At 38.9% G+C, this 20,954-nt stretch overlaps 1 pseudogene; it reads right to left on the reverse strand.

The window, feature by feature from the left end:
* Positions 1–2,721: 2,721 nt before the first annotated feature.
* On the reverse strand, positions 2,722–14,198 carry LOC134600751 (ubiquitin carboxyl-terminal hydrolase 38-like; annotated as a pseudogene).
* Between the last annotated feature and the right edge of the window lie 6,756 nt (positions 14,199–20,954).

A 20,954-nucleotide genomic window follows, 5' to 3' on the forward strand; every position in this document is an offset into this window, starting at 1 on the left:
TGGAAGGGGTCCAGTCGTGCTATTTTACGGCCGCAGCACTGACCGGGCCCCTGAAGAGCTAGGGCCCATTTGGTGGCCCTAAATGCTTGGCCCACATGATAGGCTCCATCAGCGTGTGGGCCCCGGATCAAACGTACTGGCGGCAGTTCCGCCACTACACATGGGGCCCATGACAACCGTCATGGTTGTCACCCCCTGATGGCGGCCCTGCTGCCCCTCTCTCCCCCCAAATCTATACCAACCCTACTCCTAATCCTATGCTTACCCTAACACATTTACGCAGGGCCGGACTGGCCAACAGACAGGCCTAAACATTAGGCTAATGCAATTTAAATTATTTTCCCCTTGGACTGTGACAGGAATTAAGGAGGGAGGTGGTGGGGGAGGTGCGGCCACATTTAGGCTGCTGGAGGCCACAGGGAGCACTGTGAGTCTAACTTCACAATTCCCAGCAATTAGGTGCCTCTAATGCTCCACCCTGCACTCAAGCCCTGCCTCCCACATGCAAGCCCCGCCCCTACACTCAAGCTGCTGACCTTGTCAGCAGGAAGAGCCAAGAAAATGGCAACTTCCCCTCCCAGTGGTCCCACAGCCTTCAGTTTTAAGCAGTGATAATTTTAGTGGCAAATTTCAATTTAGTTTTCATCATAGTCTTTTGACTAAAAAGCCATTTTAGTTTTAGACATATTTTAGTCATCTGAATAGTTTTAGTCTAGTTTTATTCGACTAAATTTCACAAAGTTTAGTCGACTAAAATTGTTACTCGACAAAATTAACACTGGTGCCAGGTAGGCTTTAGCCCATGACAGTGATATTCTGTGTGTATGTGCCTGTTAGTGAGTGAGCCTGTATGTGTGTGTCAGTGAACATGCATGTGTCAGTGAGCTTGACTTTGTGAGCATGTGTGCTACAGTGAGCTTGTCTGTAGGAAGCTTGTTTGTGTGTTTGTCAGTGAACTTGTCTGTAGGGAGCTTGTGTGTGTGTCAGTGAGCATGTTTGTAGTGATCATGTGTGTCTGTAAGCTTTTCTATGGTGAGCTTGTATGTGTCTGTCAATGAGCTTGTCTGTACATAGTTTGTGTGTGTCAGTGAACTTCTCTGTAGTGAGCATGTGTGTGTCAGTGAGCTTGTTTGTAGTGAACTTGTGTGTCAGTGAGCTTGTCTATAGTGAGCATTTGTCTGTCAATGAGCTTTTCTGTAGGGAGCATGTGTGTCTGTCAGCAAGCTTATCTGTAAGTGAGCTTGTGTGTGTCAGTGAGCTGATCTGTAAGTGAGCTTGTGTGTGTCAGTGAGCTTGTCTGTAGTAAGCATATGTGTGTGTGTCAGTGAGCTTGTCTGTAGTAACCATCTGTGTGTGTGTGCCAGTGAGCTTGTCTGTATTAAGCATCTGTGTGTGTCAGTGAGCTTTTCTGTAGTGAGCATGTATGTGTGGCATTGAGCTTTACTGTAGTGAGCATGTGTGTGCCAGGGAGGTTGTATGTAGTGGTCATGTGTGTGTCAGTGACCTTGTATGTACTGGTCATGTGTGTGTCAGTGAGCTTGTCTGTAGTGAGCATGTGTGTGTTGGACAGTAAGCTTTTCTGTAGTAAGCTTTGTTTGTATACCAATAAGTTTGTCTGTATTAAGCGTTTGCGTGTATATACAAGTCAGTGTGACTGTAGTAACATTGTGTGTGCCAGAGTTTGTTTGTACAAAGTTAGTGTGTGTGTACCAGTAAGCTTGTCTCTGTGTGTCAGTGAGCTTGTGTTTTTATGTCAGTGAACTTATGTGTATCAATGAGGTTCTGTGCTTGTCAGTGAGATTGTCTGGGTCTGCATGTGAGTATGCTTACCTTTAATTTAATTTTTACCCTAAAAGGACCAATATTTTAAATTAGAAAAAGAAACATACAAATAATATACACACACACACACCTCTCTTTCACACACACACACACACACACTACATGGCACAATGACTTATGAGGACGGCATGCATTTTTTTCCAGGGCCACTTTGTATCCCAAATCAAACCCTGCATATACCTACCCTAACCTTAAACCTACACCATTGCTAACTCTAAAATAGACTAAACACTAAACCTACCCTAATCCAGAGAAAATTCTCTGCTAATATCAGTACTGTTAACAGCTGATGGGTTTCCTAGTTAAAAAAAAAAAAATTATAGAGTGGTCTCTGTCTGCTATCTACTGCCTGTTTTCAGCATAATGAAACACTAGCATGTCGATTACACTGTGAATCATAGTCTGTGATCACTGCTAGACTGCTGGCAAACCCCAGCACCAATCACAATTGGGGTATGCAAGCAGACACTGTTACAGTGTGTTCACACCCTGGGAGTCTCCCTAAGACTGTTACAGGCTAATGGCAGCTAGAGAATCACTAAGGCTGAACACTACCATTTTAACCCAAGTTTAGGAATATTTTATGGCATATACCTCTTTTTTTTACACTTAATGAAAAACAGAAACAATATATTTTTTCCACATTTAAATGTCTGTTTTATCATGTTTTTCTAGGTTAAAAAAAAACAGGAAAATACATCAGTCAATATTTCTATTATTATAGACAAATTACTACTCAGGATTGTTACAAATAAATGTTATGCTTTATTTAACATTTTTGTATAATGTTTGTTATTTTTAATGATGACAGCTTTTGGAGTGAAAAATTCCAGTTTATCCTGACTTCACACGTTTCGATTGCTTCTGTTTCCCACAGCTCTACTTTTTATGAATTAATATATATGCAGAGTCCTCTGGAGACCGCAGACTGGTGTTTAATACATAGCGTTGGGATGTTAAGGTAACGCTGGTGTCATTTAAGCGAAGCCATTCTTTGGGATTACACGAGGATTCACTTCTAGACACAGAGGTGGCTGGGGAAGATTTGGAGGAACTCTTCACAGGCTTTACAGACCTTAAACTGATGTCCCTGGCGTAGCAATAGTAATGGCCGCTTTCAGATGTTGCTCCTGAATGCACCACAACAGAATTTAAAACATAAGGCACTCGTCGTTGGGTACAGCGCCGATCGTCTATTGCAACTGATGTCAGCTCATTACCTTTATTCTCACCAGCACCAGAAATATCAGTGTCCAGAGAGGTAAATCTTTCCACGGGCAACTTCAGTACTGGTGGAATAGACACTGGATTTAATATTTTGCGCTTCACGTGGTGCTCTGGATCATAGGAAAACCTCAGCAAGTTTAGAATGAGGTATTCTGGCTCCTCCGTAATTTGCACGGTCTTCTCTGCTTTCTGGAGGGAAGCACAGTTTCCACACTGATAGCAGTTGTCTCCATCAAGAATTTCTGGTGCTAGAAAATGGCTGAACATGTCGTTGACTGAAAGCTTTTCCTGGTGTTCTTTATTGCCAGTTTCACTGGATGATGTTGGAAATCCCAGTGAAAGGTCTGTAAAAGCTTCTGTCTTCAGGGAAATAAATTGACATGTTTGGCAGAAGATTTTCGTTTTTAGCTTTCCCTCAAACATGTGTTGTATCACAGCTGTTTTATCTTTCACCCAGCTTGTGCTTTGTGATGCCTCCTTAGGTGGAACTTTTGTAGGCAGAGCATCGGCGGTAGTCTCTGAAGATAGAAGCTGTAATCTCTCTTCCTCGTGCAAGCTAACATAAAAAGTAAAAAAAATAGAAATACATATATTTAATATGAATCATACCTAACAATAACCTTAAAAAAGAATTGGTTTTAAAATAATGTATATTTCATTTGGTTGATGCAGTTCTAGCTAAAGAGTATTTTATTACTATTGGCTTACAGAGGAGGGCTGGAGATGGAGGCAGGGGACATTCCTCCCCACCCCAAGTCTCTAGTGTTGAGAGGTTTCTGAGTTGCTCCATCCCCGTACAAAACTAAAAAGATTATGTAACTATATTATTATTATTATTATTATTATTGTCAGAGGTGAATCTATACTTTCAGAGGCCTTAGGCAAAGCTTGAGTTAGAGGCATTATAACAACATGGGTCAGCAACCTATTTCTGTACAAGGACCAGATGCTATGTCTGTGAATGGATGGACAGCAGCCTTCATCTCTATAGCTAAAATTAAAAGGAAGATAATAGCAGTAGATAATAGTAGATGGCTCCCTAATTTGGTATCCTTATTTGGAATTGCCATGTATGGGAGGGGGTAAATAGGGGTTGTAGTGTGTATGGGGGCAATAGGGGTTGTATTGCATGGTCTGCTTTGAGGAAACAAGCACTCAGACAGCCCTTTTAAAGGCACAGTACCCTGTGTAACCTACTCTCTTACTTGCCCACTGTTCAGGACATTAGCAGGTTTGCTACTCTAGAGAAACTGTTCATTTTATAATTTAATACCATGTTTAACATTACAGTATACATTTAGTACTAAGTAAATAATCAGGATATAAGAATTGTTTAAATACCTGTTTAAAAGGAATCAAAGATATTCAGAACTGTCTTCCTGGGAGAAAGAACTAAACCACGGTGGATGAGACGCATTGAAAAATTTCAATGGAGAATATGCTTCTCGCTGATTAGAGAAGAGGGAAAATGCCAATGTTACTTTTAGTGGGGTTGGGAAATGGATATTAACATATAAAGAAGAATCTGTATTTTTCTTGTTTGTTTGGTAGGCAACTCTTGACTCAATGGAAGAGCTGTTCAAAATGCTGTGACGTGAAATGGGCAAAACGGTAAAAGGGATCAATCACCAGTGGGATGTGCCTACTGTTCCACTAGTGACAATGGTGACTAAGTCTTGCACCTTGATAAATCTTACCACTTGTAATACGTTTTTCATATTGTTTGCTATTTAAATCTAATTCTGCATATTAACTAGTGTCTGTATTATGGAAAATTGTTTCATACTTACCGTAATTTTCTTTTCCTGATCATTATTCATGGCAGCATTTACTCATGGGTTAGCTCCTCCCCTCACAGCAGAAAGGACAGGAAATAGAACTCTGAAACTGGTATAAATAGATCCTCCCCCTTCCCATCAGGCAGTCTTTGTAACTAGTTTCACAACTCTTATAGTATATGGGTGGGAACGTAATGCTGCCATGTATAATGATCAGGAAAAGAAAAACTACGGTAAGTATGAAACCATTTTCCATATTCCTGATCATGGCAGCATTTACTCATGGGGAATACCCAAGCAGTATATATCGAGGGAGGGACAGAGTTCAAAAACAGCTAATTGCTATAAAACCATTATTGAGCTTTATAAACCTTAGAAGACTTTAAAAAAGCCAAACAAGTAATCAATAGGATATTGTCATAAAAATCTGCTCAGACAAGTTAATTTACCCTAGACAAAATATTCTGTGTTATCAGGCGCTTAAATACAATACTAATAGGTGCTCTTATAGTGCAGCAGCTCTCACACAGTATAGGTACTCTTCAATCCTATCGTGATTGTATGTGGAAAAACACTAATTACATAACCAGTATGTACAAGTGGAAGTGTGTAGCGCTATATCGTCTTAACTTACACCATACAAAACTTCAGGGGTGTAGAATATATATATATCTCCTCCAGAATCTTGGAGGGTATGGTAGATATATCTGTTGTGGAAAATAGAAAAATATATAGTGCACTCTGTGCAAAAGGACGTGATTGTACAGCGTATGATAGGAAACACTCACGTGGTTCAGAGCCTATTAGGGATTGGCTCTTAATCACTCTCGCCTTGTGTCCTTTAGGTGACACACACCTTCAACTCCAAATGGAGATTATTCCTCAAGACAAAAAGGGAAAAGCGGGGAAAAAAATCGCCCTAGTGTTGAAATCCTTTAAACCATCAATATTCAAATATATATATATATATATATATATATATATATATATAGGTGAAGGTTGCTTCTCACCTGAACAAGAGCCTGTAACCTGGCTCTGAGTAAAAGAGCATATGAGTCCTTTTGGGATGACTCCTTCCCTCTTTAGTTAGATGGAAATTGCACCAAATATACTTCAGTAGAAAAAGATTATTTATTACATGCATTAAAATCTTGATACATACAATAGTTGGTGTGTCCAAAACGCGTTTCGCCGATTCCGTTCGGCTTTCTCAATTGGTAATTTCCATCTGATCCTCTTCCTACTTATAAACCCCGCCTCCCGTCATGATTGGTGGCCAGGGATCGAAAACCAACCAATCACAGACGTTCCTGCGAGGGAGGGGGAAGTGCTGCAGCTGTATTGCTTTATCCCTTAATAATGACGTCGTCACGCACGTACGTACGATCGTGCGGACGGCGTCACTTCCGGGAATATGAAAATGCAGTATCTACAAACATTAGTCCTCGATATCCGGTTTTTATTGCTTCAGTGTGATTGGCATCACTTCCTTTTATTCGGAACTCTCTCCCTCAGTCAATCATTCCTCCATTTTGGTTGATGGCAAGAGTCTTGAAAACCTCATAGGCAAAAGTCCATAATGTTTTTTGCAGTCCTGTAGCAAATATGCTCATATATGAGCATTCCAGCATAAAAAATAATAGTAATACAGTGCATCAGTTAATTGTATATTTACAAAGAGACACATTTAAAGGGAACATATACATTTTCCAAGTAAGGGATATACATGCAAGGTGTTAATGATGAGATATGGGGGTTCTTCAATCAAATCTCCATTAAAATTGGGGTATGAAAGTTATAAGAATTACTATATTATAAAAAATCTTTATAAAAATGGCGAAAAATTCCCAAATAATTATTTAAATTTTTTTTTAAATAATTATTGTAAAAAATATTATAAAAGATTATAAGAAGTGGCATAATTCGAAGTCATCATTAAGACCATAGGGTTGCATAGTGTTTAAATTAAAAATCCATCTCATCTCTGTTTGCCCAATTAATTTCATAGGGTCACCACCTCTCCAATTGCCGACTATTTTTTGGATTCCCATAAATTTCATCAATTGGGGGTTGCTGTTGTGGTGGTTTTTAAAATGTAAAGACACACTATGATTGAGAAACCCTTTTTTTATGTTCCTAATGTGTTCCTGGATTCTAGTATTTAAAGTCCTATTGGTCCTTCCTACGTAAGCTAAACCACAAGGGCATGTGATCATATATATTACTTTGGTAGTGTGACAAGTAATAATTTGTTTGATTTTAAAACTTTTATTTTTGTCCTGCGGGTGGTTAAATTCTCTTACTGTTCTCTTACTATTTTTGCAACCCTTACATGCTCCACACATGCCACATCCATAAAAGTCTGTTTTTTCTTTAAAAAATTGATTTGTCAATTTCCTAGAGGGTATGTGATTTTTTATTAGTGTCCTTTTCAGGTTTGAAAAGGACACTAATAAAAAAATCACATACCCTCTAGGAAATTGACAAATCAATTTTTTAAAGAAAAAACAGACTTTTATGGATGTGGCATGTGTGGAGCATGTAAGGGTTGCAAAAATAGTAAGAGAACAGTAAGAGAATTTAACCACCCGCAGGACAAAAATAAAAGTTTTAAAATCAAACAAATTATTACTTGTCACACTACCAAAGTAATATATATGATCACATGCCCTTGTGGTTTAGCTTACGTAGGAAGGACCAATAGGACTTTAAATACTAGAATCCAGGAACACATTAGGAACATAAAAAAAGGGTTTCTCAATCATAGTGTGTCTTTACATTTTAAAAACCACCACAACAGCAACCCCCAATTGATGAAATTTATGGGAATCCAAAAAATAGTCGGCAATTGGAGAGGTGGTGACCCTATGAAATTAATTGGGCAAACAGAGATGAGATGGATTTTTAATTTAAACACTATGCAACCCTATGGTCTTAATGATGACTTCGAATTATGCCACTTCTTATAATCTTTTATAATATTTTTTACAATAATTATTTAAAAAAAATTTTAAATAATTATTTGGGAATTTTTCGCCATTTTTATAAAGATTTTTTATAATATAGTAATTCTTATAACTTTCATACCCCAATTTTAATGGAGATTTGATTGAAGAACCCCCATATCTCATCATTAACACCTTGCATGTATATCCCTTACTTGGAAAATGTATATGTTCCCTTTAAATGTGTCTCTTTGTAAATATACAATTAACTGATGCACTGTATTACTATTATTTTTTATGCTGGAATGCTCATATATGAGCATATTTGCTACAGGACTGCAAAAAACATTATGGACTTTTGCCTATGAGGTTTTCAAGACTCTTGCCATCAACCAAAATGGAGGAATGATTGACTGAGGGAGAGAGTTCCGAATAAAAGGAAGTGATGCCAATCACACTGAAGCAATAAAAACCGGATATCGAGGACTAATGTTTGTAGATACTGCATTTTCATATTCCCGGAAGTGACGCCGTCCGCACGATCGTACATACGTGCGTGACGACGTCATTATTAAGGGATAAAGCAATACAGCTGCAGCACTTCCCCCTCCCTCGCAGGAACGTCTGTGATTGGTTGGTTTTCGATCCCTGGCCACCAATCATGACGGGAGGCGGGGTTTATAAGTAGGAAGAGGATCAGATGGAAATTACCAATTGAGAAAGCCGAACGGAATCGGCGAAACGCGTTTTGGACACACCAACTATTGTATGTATCAAGATTTTAATGTATGTAATAAATAATCTTTTTCTACTGAAGTATATTTGGTGCAATTTCCATCTAACTAAAGAGGGAAGGAGTCATCCCAAAAGGACTCATATGCTCTTTTACTCAGAGCCAGGTTACAGGCTCTTGTTCAGGTGAGAAGCAACCTTCACCTATATATATATATATTTGAATATTGATGGTTTAAAGGATTTCAACACTAGGGCGATTTTTTCCCCGCTTTTCCCTTTTTGTCTTGAGGAATAATCTCCATTTGGAGTTGAAGGTGTGTGTCACCTAAAGGACACAAGGCGAGAGTGATTAAGAGCCAATCCCTAATAGGCTCTGAACCACGTGAGTGTTTCCTATCATACGCTGTACAATCACGTCCTTTTGCACAGAGTGCACTATATATTTTTCTATTTTCCACAACAGATATATCTACCATACCCTCCAAGAATCTGGAGGAGATATATATATATATTCTACACCCCTGAAGTTTTGTATGGTGTAAGTTAAGACGATATAGCGCTACACACTTCCACTTGTACATACTGGTTATGTAATTAGTGTTTTTCCACATATAATTTACCCTAGAGGCTACAAGGTCAGCAACCACCTGGCATTAAAATGTCTGAAATATCCCAAATAAATATAGAGCCAAATAGGCATTAAGGCCCTGACAGCCTAGTCTAGAGAAGGAACAAGGCTAGACAAACTCTCGTAAGAAATAAGGAACCCATATTGTGATGGATTAAAATAAAAATAAATGTAGAGAACCTCCATGAAAGCCAGGCTAGGTCTAGAAATTATAGATCTATTATGTCAACAAGAAAGGATAATGTCCTTCTCTGATGTAAATTTAAAACCAAATGGATGGCATCAGCAAATCAGAACCTTAACAAAAGGATTAACCTCCAGAGATCATACTGGAACAAGCAGATAATGTTGGATGAGAACAGTCACACCATGCTATTAAACAGGGGGAGAATTACACTGAGAATCCCACTATTTTCTGGATGTATTTATTAAAGACAATTCACATTACGTCCTCTTGCCTAGTGAACTACTTACCTGTAGATACAGGAAACAAATCAATATCTGCCTGTCAGAAAGAGGCAGAGCCTAGTAGACAAATAAGAGCCGGTTATAAAAACACTGCAACAATGAATTGCAAAATCAGACTCACAACAATACACCGTGGATGAATTGATACATTAATGTTCAGTTACAGGAGAGGTATAAACCAATAACATTACTAGGCAAAGGCAAAAAGAATCATATACAGATTAGTTGAGGAAAAAATATCGGTATGAACCATAGAATTTGTGGCAACTATTAAAATATAAGTAGTACAGATTATGCCAAACAGTATATTCAAATTTATTAGAGACTGTTGTGTAACATGAGTAGGAGATATGCAATAGGCACATCATACATTGTGGCAACAGACATAATAAGCAGGATAGTAGAAGCTATTCAGTTATCCGTATGAGAACAAACAACCGCATACTTCCTCTTACCTTATCTGCAGTTAGTGATGAAGTACTTATGGCAGAGCCTATGGTGGTAAGCAGCTTGTTTTATCTGCAAGATATCAACACCAAACCAAGCATATAATCCACAAGTATTAAATCAACGCAATGTTAGGAGTGACCATAACTGATACCGATCTAGGTACAGAGACCATGTAAAAACATATCAGTCAAATGTTTGTCATCAACCAGCTGCATTACATTAAATTTTGCAGGATGAATCAACCATTTGAAGTCACACATTGGTTGCAAATTCCAGATATAAGGACACCTAGAAGAATCCCCATGGATATCAGAAGAGAGGTCCATAATGGAACTACCGGTTCAGGGATTTCCTCTATTGTTCTGGTAGCAGGTGAATTTTACCTGAAATAGTAAACCTAGTAGAATGGTCTGGGGACTGGAAAGACCTTCCAATGTCAATTAAAAATACTTGCAATACACAGCATCAAAGTTACCTGGAGCATATGAGCCTAAAATAATACCTTTTATTGCAGAAAGGAAATTATAATGTCCCCCTTCACAACAGGGGAATCTGTGAGAAAATTCTGAACATTAACTCCTTAAGAACCAAAAGCATGCCACCCCTGACATATACTCAAGGGATTGCCAAACTTACAGGTCCCCAAGGAATAAAAGAGAATACTGAATAAAAAGTATAAACCAGACCAGGAGTAGTGAATTTTTCAGAGCAGAAGCTTGCAGAAAAATAAAATGATAGTAAAGTTATGACCAGGTGAAAGAAAAAGCCAATATGAACAGCTTTTAAATCAGGTAAATTCGATTTTAGAAAGAAAAGAAATATACCAGAAAAAAACAGTCAGGTAATTGTTTCAGAGTTACCTACTTATGAGATCAATTAATAGCCCAATTTGTGCTCCTGCAACCAGTATGATCTACTAAGCTGTGCATTAGTAATCAGCATATATCTGAAGGTTAACCCTGCCACCAAACTTGAATAAAAAAAAAAAAAAACCATTCCCTATCTTGATCAGAGAGGAGATGATACCTGGCAATAGAAACACTTCTATGGAATGGTCTCATGTATAAATACATAGGTGTGTGCACACAAAGAAACATTGATTTTGTTAAACATTACCATGCTCCATTTTGGAAATTAGGTCTCATTCTCTCCTAGGAGAGGCACTCAGACAGGTTCAGTAACACCTGCAATCTATCTGAATTGATAAACTGTGTTAATAGCTTATCCTGAAACACCTGTGGGAGAAGGAATCTAATACAAAGCCAAAAGCAGTATGTTTCCTTTTCCACTTCATTTAAAAACTGAAATAGAAAATCCACAGTAAGCAATAGTTACTTACCCAGTACAACAGGGTATTTGTATTTTGCTAGAATGGGCTGTATTACATTAAAGCGCAAAACAGACCTTAGAATATTTGGATATATTAAATCTACCAAGGCTGTGAATAAATTGGGGTTATATATTAATACCAACCTGCATACAGAATATAGGAATCACATACCTTGTGGGTGTTTCTAACAGCACCTTATGTACAGATATATCAGATACATATACTGAGTCTGTTTAAACAGTAATCATACATAGCCAACATCTGCTATATACAGTGACACTGTGCCTGCACCCATATTAAGATTATATGAGTGAAACTGCCTGATGGGAAGGGGGAGGATCTATTTATACCAGTTTCAGAGTTCTGTTTCCTGTCCTTTCTGCTGTAAGGGGAGGAGCTAACCCATGAGTAAATGCTGCCATGATTGATCAGGAAATATTATTTTGTGTAACAGGAAAGTTCCATTTTGTGTTCTGTTGTTTTCCTCTGTTACATGGACAGATAGTTATTGTATGTGCCATTTGCCCCCGTTGTTTTTCCATTGACAAAAGCATACCTGAGAATAAGCCAAGATCTTGAAAAGTCGTTGCAATTTCTTCATCAGCGAATCGCATCCTTTCAAATTCATGGACAACACTCGTCTCCTAAAGCTGAAAATCAGACCATGATTTATAGACTTTGCACTAAAGGATGCCCGATTAAACAAAGGGTAAAAACTGTATGTTTTCATAGAAGTAGACAAATTAACAGTTTTATATATTAACCCTCACACATAGGTCAGTGTGCTCCTGTTGTATAGTTGTATAATGCTAGAGTAGGACCTGCCAAGAGTGGGGTACATTGATGTTGTGGCAGGCTTATACGGGGTATGATCATATACTGTAACTAAACCCCCATTATTTTTTGCCTAGCGGTGGTGTTTTTAAATAAAACTATTATATGCTGTGAAACTTGAAATTGCTGATTAGTGGATGAGCGAGTACGCTGGATCTTGTATTTTGTATGCTTCAGTTGTATAATCTCCTTCAATTTAAATTAAAGGAACACTACAGGGTCAGGAACACAAACATGTATTCCTGACCCTATAGTGTTAAAATCACCATTTAGGTGACTTGCTCCTGCCCCCTTAGAAAGTGGAAAAACATACCTTATTTCCAGTTCTGCCTGTGCTGTCCCTGCCCCGATTCAGCATTGCTTATCTCAGCCAATCCAGTGGCCATCTGAGGAGTGACCAATGGAGGTGTCCCTAGGCTTTAATGTAAACACTGCCTTTTCTCTGAAAAGACAGTGTTTGCATGAAAATGTCTGCAGGGACTGTCTATACTCACCAGAACAACTACATTGAGCTGAAGTTGTTCTGGTGACTATAATCTGACTTTAAGCAGTCAGTAGGTTTTTTTGTAGCCAGCTGACTAAAGGACTCATGGTCTGCCATACGTACAAAATGCCCCTCAGTGTCATTGTGCTGGATACATTGCATCGGAGAGAGATTATAATGCTCACTGTCAGGGGCAGACTGACCACTTAGGAAGATCAATCATGGGCAGAGGGCCCGAGACAGTCAGGGGTCCGGCTGGACAGCCATGCTCACATAATTCCTCACATATTTCAGCGATAGGTTACGGGGTTCTTGCACCCCATCACACAGTAAATGACCCCCACCTTCTCAGTGAGACCTGGCAGCAATCATTCAGTTCTTGCCAGGTCACTTCTATGCTCTCCTCTGCGGTGCTTTGTGTGAAGGGAAGAGGCGGAGTCTGGGAATGGGAAGTGATGTCACTTCCTGGCTCTCCTCCTCTCTTGCAGAGTCTGCAGAGAGCTCCTGGCCTGTGAGTACTTTGAAAATAGGGTTTAGCAGTCTGACAGAAATAGTACCAGTATGCTCCTTGTAAATATCGTCTACTGCCCTTCCCCTCCCTGCACCCACCTAGGGCTCTATCCCTACCTGTACCCACCTCAGCCCCCCTGCACCCACCACAGTTCCTATCCTCCCTGACCCCACTTCAGAGCCTCTATTTCTTCCTGCACCCACTACAGCCTCTATCGACCGCGCTACTTTTTATCTTGTATTTCACTTGTGTCACTTAGCTATTATGTTTCTTAGGGATTAGTAATAGTTGTACTAATTTATGGGGAGTAGAGACAGGTGCCCTCGAAGGCACGGGGGGGGGGGGGGGGGGGAGGCGGGGGTTTATCTAGATACACCTTGTAATTGCTACTCTCTATAAATATGTTTTCTGATAGTTACAGACTATTTAGTGCATAGTGCCACCTAGAATTTATTAGTCTTATTGAAGTGCTAACCACACTCTGATATACACTGGGGGTTACCACAGAATTTATAATACTATTTCTCCTATACACTTGCAGACATAGCTCCTATTTATGTACATGGTCACTTACAGCACTTTGAGTTTATTGTGAGTTTTTAGTATATTAATTCAATAGCATTTATTTATTTATTATTTTTAGTATTTTGAGATTATAGTTTAGCATTTAGTCTGGAAGGAGACTGGCTACCCTAGAAGTTATATTATTCCATATATACACGATACCATTTTCCTAGTTCCCTCAGAGGTACACTCTTTCTTTGTTCTATTACATTTCTCCTTGGGGTTACCCTTGTTACAAATGTACTCTCTCGATTTTTCTGGCTCTTTTTTTAATCACAGATTGAATCTAATTTAATCACAGATTAGTCGGATTCTCACATAAACATATAAACTCGAAAGGAGAAGTTACTCTTTCGCCATGAACAACGATTGTAAAACGCTGTTCATATAACACGTGTTTCCCCGGTTTTTTAGGCCAGTTCTGGGTATTGATCTTCCTGACCGTACGGGGACGTGAGAAACCAAAACACTGGATGAAGCTGTCTGGGAGCTTTGGAAATCTCAGGTTTTATCTCCTCAACAGACTGATTTGGTAACTCCTAAAGAAGAAGAAAAAAATCTTAAAACATTAATCTTAAAATCTTAAAATATTATTTTTATTACTATTGGTATTTATTTTCAATTTGACAATTTTTATTGAGTCAAAGGTAGTTAGTTGGGTACAGCAAAGAAGACGGTGGGACAACAGGAACAAAATAAATTTTCCAATATACTCTGCAGACATTGAACAGTGCACAAAATTTCATACTCGGTAATTGCATGCATCATATTATACCTGAAGAAGGTACCTATTAACTCATACTCTGTTTTACATACTACGTTGCCTGGAGTCATCGGCCTAACATTCCCAAGGATTGGGCATTGACACCTTGTGCATCAGTACCAGTCAATCTATTTATGTTGGGGCATTTTGTTGTCTAGCGGTTCCTTTATGATGACAACGGGCTATTATTGGCATTTATATAGCGCCAACTTATTCCACAGCGCTTTACAATATTATAAAAGGGGGGACATTTTACAATAAATGAGACAATTACAAAATGCTACAGGTAAATATGCTCAAACGAGCTTACAGTCATATATACATGTCTGTATTTTCCTTATGTATTAAAGGGACACTGTAGGCACCCAGGCCACTTCTATAAGTTGAAGTGGTCTGGGTGCTCTGACTCTTTTGCACTTAGTGCTGAAATGTTAAACATTGCAGTTACAGAGAACTGCAATGTTTACATTACAACTCTAAGTCTGCCCTCAGTGGCTGTGTACCAGACAGCCGCTAGAGGGCTTCCGCATTCCACACTGACTTTTGGTCCGTTAACTGATGCTGGACTTCCTCACGGACCTCCAACATCAGATTTTTATCGGCGCTGGATTCAGGTTAGTGGCTTAAGGGGGTCCTGAGGGAGGGGGGTACTCCATGAGCCTATAGTGCCAGGAAAACAGGTTTTAAGTCTTTATTCTCGTTTTAATGCAACTATTCAGCGCTGGAGACTATGGTGGCATTCTGAAAATATTCATAATAAATAATGTTTAGTTACCTTTCCATATATTTTTAAGCTAAACCAACAGTTTACAACAGTTTTACAATCATTATTTTAGCCTGAAATATTTGGCTGCATATACACGGCTCAATGCAAACCTTGTCAAAGATCTTAAAATATATATATCTATATATATATATATATATATATATATATATACACATGAATAATCAGCATTACTAAATGAATTATTCTATTGAAAAATAATTTAAATTACTGCTCTGCCCTATTTCGCACTGAAATTGCTATTACACTCACTTTATATGATTTCTTTATTACCTCGTTTAAGTCTATCTTCTCGATTTGATCTGACTGTGCCGCGCTGGCAGGGCCGGACTGGGACAAAAATTCAGCCCGGCAATTAAAGGCAGAGCAGCCCACTATTAGGGGCGGGGCCAGAAAGGGGGCATGTCATGTCACCACCATTGACACGCACACCCCCTTCCCCCCCACCAAATGAGTATGTTAATGTGACGCTCCTCCAGAGCTAAAATAAATGCCATGAGTTGTTTTTGTGGGGGGGAGAGGGGGGGTTGAGTTTGTGCTGCGTTTGCTGGCGATTTGTCTCTGGTGTCCTCAATAGTGGGATACCAGAGATCAAAACAGGAACCGGACTGTTAAAGAGTGTTGTGCATGTGTGGGGATGTTCCTTGTGTTGTTGTATATGTTTGGACGTTGCATGTGTGTAGAGCAATTGTGTATGTGAAGGGGTCTGTTTGTGGCGTACTGCATGTGGCTAGGGGCTGTAGTGTGTGTGTCTCTGGGTTGTAAAGTATGTGTATTTATATAGGGCCTGTGGAGTGTGTGCATGTAAGGAGCTGTACTGTGTGTTTGTGAGTGTATCTAGGGGCTCTAGTGTGTGTATGCATATAGGAACTGTAGAGCACATGTGTATAGGGGGGGTAATGTATGCATAGGTGGTGTAGTGTGTGTCCAGGGGGTGCAGAATATGTATTTATAGGGGATATACATTAGTGTGGGTGCATGCAGGGGGTGTAATGTGTGTGTTTATAGGGGTATAACGTATGAGAGTGCAGGGAGTGTAGTGTAGGTTTATGGGGTATAGAGTGTGTATGTGAGTGCCAGGGGAATAGTGTGTATATAAGGGGTATAGAGTGTGTGTAGTGTGTTTGTGTGTAAGTGCAGGAGGTGCAGTGTGGATATAGGGGTATAGAGTGTGTATTGTGTGTTAATGCAGGGGCTGTAGTGTGTATGTAGGGGTATAGAGTGTATGCAGTGTGTTTGTGTGTTAGTGCAGGGGGTGCTGTGTGTGTAGTGTGTTAGTGCAGGGGAGCAGTATGTCTGTGTGTTAGTGCAGTGTGTGTTAGTGCAGGGGAGCAGTATGTTTGTGTGTTAGTGCAGTGTGTGTTTGTGTGTTAGTGCAGTGTGTGTTTGTGTGTTACTGCAGTGTGTGTTTGTGTGTTACTGCAGTGTGTGTTAGTGCAGTGTGTGTTAGTGCAGTGTGTGTTAGTGCAGGGGAGCAGAATGTTTGTGTGTTAGTGGTGCAGTGAGTGTTAGTGCAGGGGTGCAGTGTGTGTAGTGTGTGTAGTGTGTTTGTATGTGTGTGATGTGTTTGTGTGTATATGGCCTTAAATTATTATTATTAAAAAGTAAAAAAAAAAAAATCCATTTATTCCCCCTTTTAACTTTGCAGGGGGGGAGGGAGCATTCACATACCTGGTGGTCCAGTGAGGGGGGGCTACGCCACACACACATCCCTGGCGGTCCAGCGGCATGTAATTCAGTCTGTACCCCGCAGGGTACAGACCATCTCTCTCCCTCTCGCGAGCGCCGTTTTTTCAGAGCGTTGCCGCCGGTTACCATGGCAACGCTCTGATAATCTCGGAGCTCGCGAGAAGAAGATAAAGGAAGCTGTCGCCGTGCGCCGAGGGAGACCGGCTCACTGCCCGATCTCCCCTCCGGCCCGTGATGGGTTAGACCTCCATCTTGGGGCCGGTGCTGCTGCGCATGGGCCGGCAGGGGAGATCTCTTGGTCTTTCCTGCCGGCCTCGGCCCATGGCCATCGCGGCCCACCGGGCATTTGCCCGGTTTGCCCGATGGCCAGTCCGGGCCTGCGCGCTGGTGTCTATGGTAGCATTCTGAAAATATAACAATAATGATCAGTAACCTCTGTATGCATTTGTAGGCAATAACTACCATGTACAGCTTTTATTTTTGCATGACAGATTTGGCTATGTATACACTGCTCAATGTTAACCTTGTCAAAGATCCTAATATATGAATACACACATAATTTTCATTGTTAAAATAATTATTCAGTTAAAAGCTTATATTACTGCACTCCCATATTTAGCTTTGAAATTTCTATTACACTCACTTTATAGGAATTATTTATTACCTTGTTTAAGTCTATCTTCTCGCTTTGATCCAACTGATCAGCGCTGGAGTCTATGGTAGCATTCTGAAAATATTCATAACAATAATAATAATGGTCAGCTACTTTTGTATGTTTTTTTAGTCAATAACTACCATTTACAGTCATTATTTTTGCATGAAAGATGTGGCTATGTATACACTGCTCAATGCAAACCTTGTGAAAGATCCAAATATATGAAATCATGCATAATCAGCATTACTAAATTAATTATTTTATTGAAAAATTATTTAAATTACTGCTCTGCCCTATTTCGCACTGAAATTGCTATTACACTCACTTTATATGATTTCTTTATTACCTCGTTTAAGTCTATCTTCTCGATTTGATCTGACTGTGCCGCGCTGGTGTCTATGGTAGCATTCTGAAAATGTAACAATAATAATCAGTTACTTTTGTATGTATTTGTAGGCAATAACTACCATGTACAGCTTTTATTTTTGCATGACAGATTTAGCTATGTATACACTGCTCAATGTTAACCTTGTCAAAGATCCTAATATATGAATACACACATAATATGCATTGTTAAAAGAACACTATAGTCACCAAAACAACCTTAGCTTAAATTAAGCAGTTTTGGTGTATAGATCATGCCCCTGCACTCTCAATATTCAATTATCTGCCATTTTGCACCTCCCCGTGACTGACACAGCCTGCATGAAAACAATTGCTTAATTTTCAACCAGATGTTACTAACTTTAAAGGTTTTTATATCCTGCTCTGTAAATTGATCTTTAATTCATATTAGAGGCTCCTGCAAAGTTTAGCAAGCTCTTAACAGAGCAGGAGATAAGAAATTCTAAATCAAACCGCATTTGTAATAAAGGAATTGTAAACATTAGATGACTCTTTACAGGAAGTGTTTTGGAAGGCGGTGTAAGTCACATGCAGGGAGGTGTGACTAGGCCTGCATAAACATAGTGATTTAACTCCTGAAAGGCTGAGAATTGAACAGTAAGACTGCAGGGGTATGATCTATACACCAAAAGCAATTGATTAAGATACAATTGTTTTGTTGACTGTAGTGTCTCTTTAAAGTAATTATTCTTTTGAAAAATAGCTTAGATTACTGCTCTCCCCTATTTTGCATAGAAACTGCTATTACACTCACTTTATATGAATTATTTATTACCTCGGTTAAGTCTACCTTCTTGTTTTGATCCAACTGATCAGTGCTAGTGTCTATGGTAGCATTCTGAAAATATTCATAACAATAATGATTGCTTACTTTTGTATGAATTTTTAGGCAATAACTACCGTATACAGTCATTATTTTTGCATGAAAGATTTGGCTACGTATACACTGCTCAATGCAAACCTTGTCAAAGATCCTAATATATGAATACATGCATAATCGGCATTGTTAAATGAACACTATAGTCACCAAAACAACTTTAGCGTAAATGAAGCAGTAAAGATCATGCCCATGCAGTCTCAATACTCAATTATCTGCCATTTAGCAGTTTAATCACTTTTGTTTCTGTTTATGCAGCCTTTGCCACATCTCCCCTTGAAGAAAAAAGTTTAATTTTCAACCAGATGTTACTAAAGTTAAAAGTTTGTATCTCCTGCACAACAAATTGAACTTTAATTACATATGGGAGGTTCCTGTAGAGTCTAGCAAGCTATTTACACAGCAGGAGATAATAAATTCTAATTTTAAATCGAATTTGCAATAAAGGAAGTGTAAACATTAGATCACTCTTTACAGGAAGTGTTTAGAAAGGCAGTGTAAGTCACATGCAGGGAGGTGTAACTAGGGCTGTAAAAACAAAGTGATTTAACTCCTAAATGGCAGATAATTGAGCAGTGAGAGTGCAGGAGCATGATCTGTACACAAAAAGCAATTTATTAAGATACAATTGTTTTGGAGACTTAAGTGTCCCTTTAAAATAATTATTCTATTGAAAAATAGCTTATATTACTGATACCCCTATAGATTACCCCTATTTTGCTTTGAAATTGTTATTACTCTCACTTTATATTAATTATTTTTTACCTTGTTTAAGTGTACTTTCCCGATTTGATCAAACTGTTCAGCGCTGCAGACTACGGTAGCATTCTGAAAATATCCATAATAATAATAATAATAATGGTCAGTTACCTTTGTTTACAGTCATTATTTTTGCATGAAAGCTTTGGCTACATATACACTGCTCAATGAAAACCGTGTCAAAGATCCTACTATATGATAACACACATAATCTGCATTGTTAAAGGAATTATTCTGTTGAAAAATAATTTAGATGACTGCACTCCCTTTTCCTCTTTTAAATTGCTATTACGCTCACTTTTATTCAAACACGGGAAGAGTCTCAACGATGCTTCTTTGATCTGCCTCCTGTGAAGTCTTTACTGATGACTTGTATCCAATCAGATACTTCTTATCCCATCTCTGCTGCTCAAACTAATGAGGAAACAGTGACCTGAGCATCAGTGTGTGGCTGTGATTGGCTAAGAGTGTCAGCTGACCGCTTTTAGCCTATCATAGTGCCCATTTAGGTGTGTATCGGTATAGCTAGAAGAAAACTTAGGGGTGTGGCCAAGGCGGGGCTGTTCTGAGAACTTTTGCTTGAACCTACCAATTAAAATGTATTCAACTGGTTTAGACCTTCAGTGTTAAACTGTTCAAAATGGTTTATCACTAAATGGAGGGACGGTGCCAGGGGACTCCACGCATTCTAACCATTTCAATGAGATGGAGTGGTTATAGTACCTACAGTGTCCCTTTAAGCAAGCTGAAGGGGTTTAAGGGTCTGGAGTGTCCCTTTTAGAGCAATTAATGCAGAAGGACAACTAGACTCAGATACTCATTTATTAATTTTACTGAAAGGGACACTCCAATCACTTGGTATTAATCTAACGCAAATTAATGTTTAAATACTTTACTTTACGTAGTCATCTATCTCCCTTTCAAGAACATACTATGTGGAACTGTGTACTGATTAAAAAAAAATTGTAATCCTGTTCGTTTGTCCTGCTGTAATTTCTTTTTTTGAAAGTAATATGAATGTTATTCTAAATTCAGTTTGATTTTTGATTTCAATTTCAGTATTTCATGACTTTATATTGAATTGAGTTTTCCTATTTTTCAAAAGTTTAAATGTATAAGACCATTGGACTGTAGCCATTTAATGACAGATATGTTTCGGTTGAGTATCTTCTTGAGAGTAATGCTGAAACCTTCTTACCTTGCTGACCGTTTCTTTGCATGCGCTT

Source organism: Pelobates fuscus, chromosome 3 (assembly GCF_036172605.1).
Source record: "Pelobates fuscus isolate aPelFus1 chromosome 3, aPelFus1.pri, whole genome shotgun sequence".
Classification (NCBI taxonomy): domain Eukaryota; kingdom Metazoa; phylum Chordata; class Amphibia; order Anura; family Pelobatidae; genus Pelobates; species Pelobates fuscus.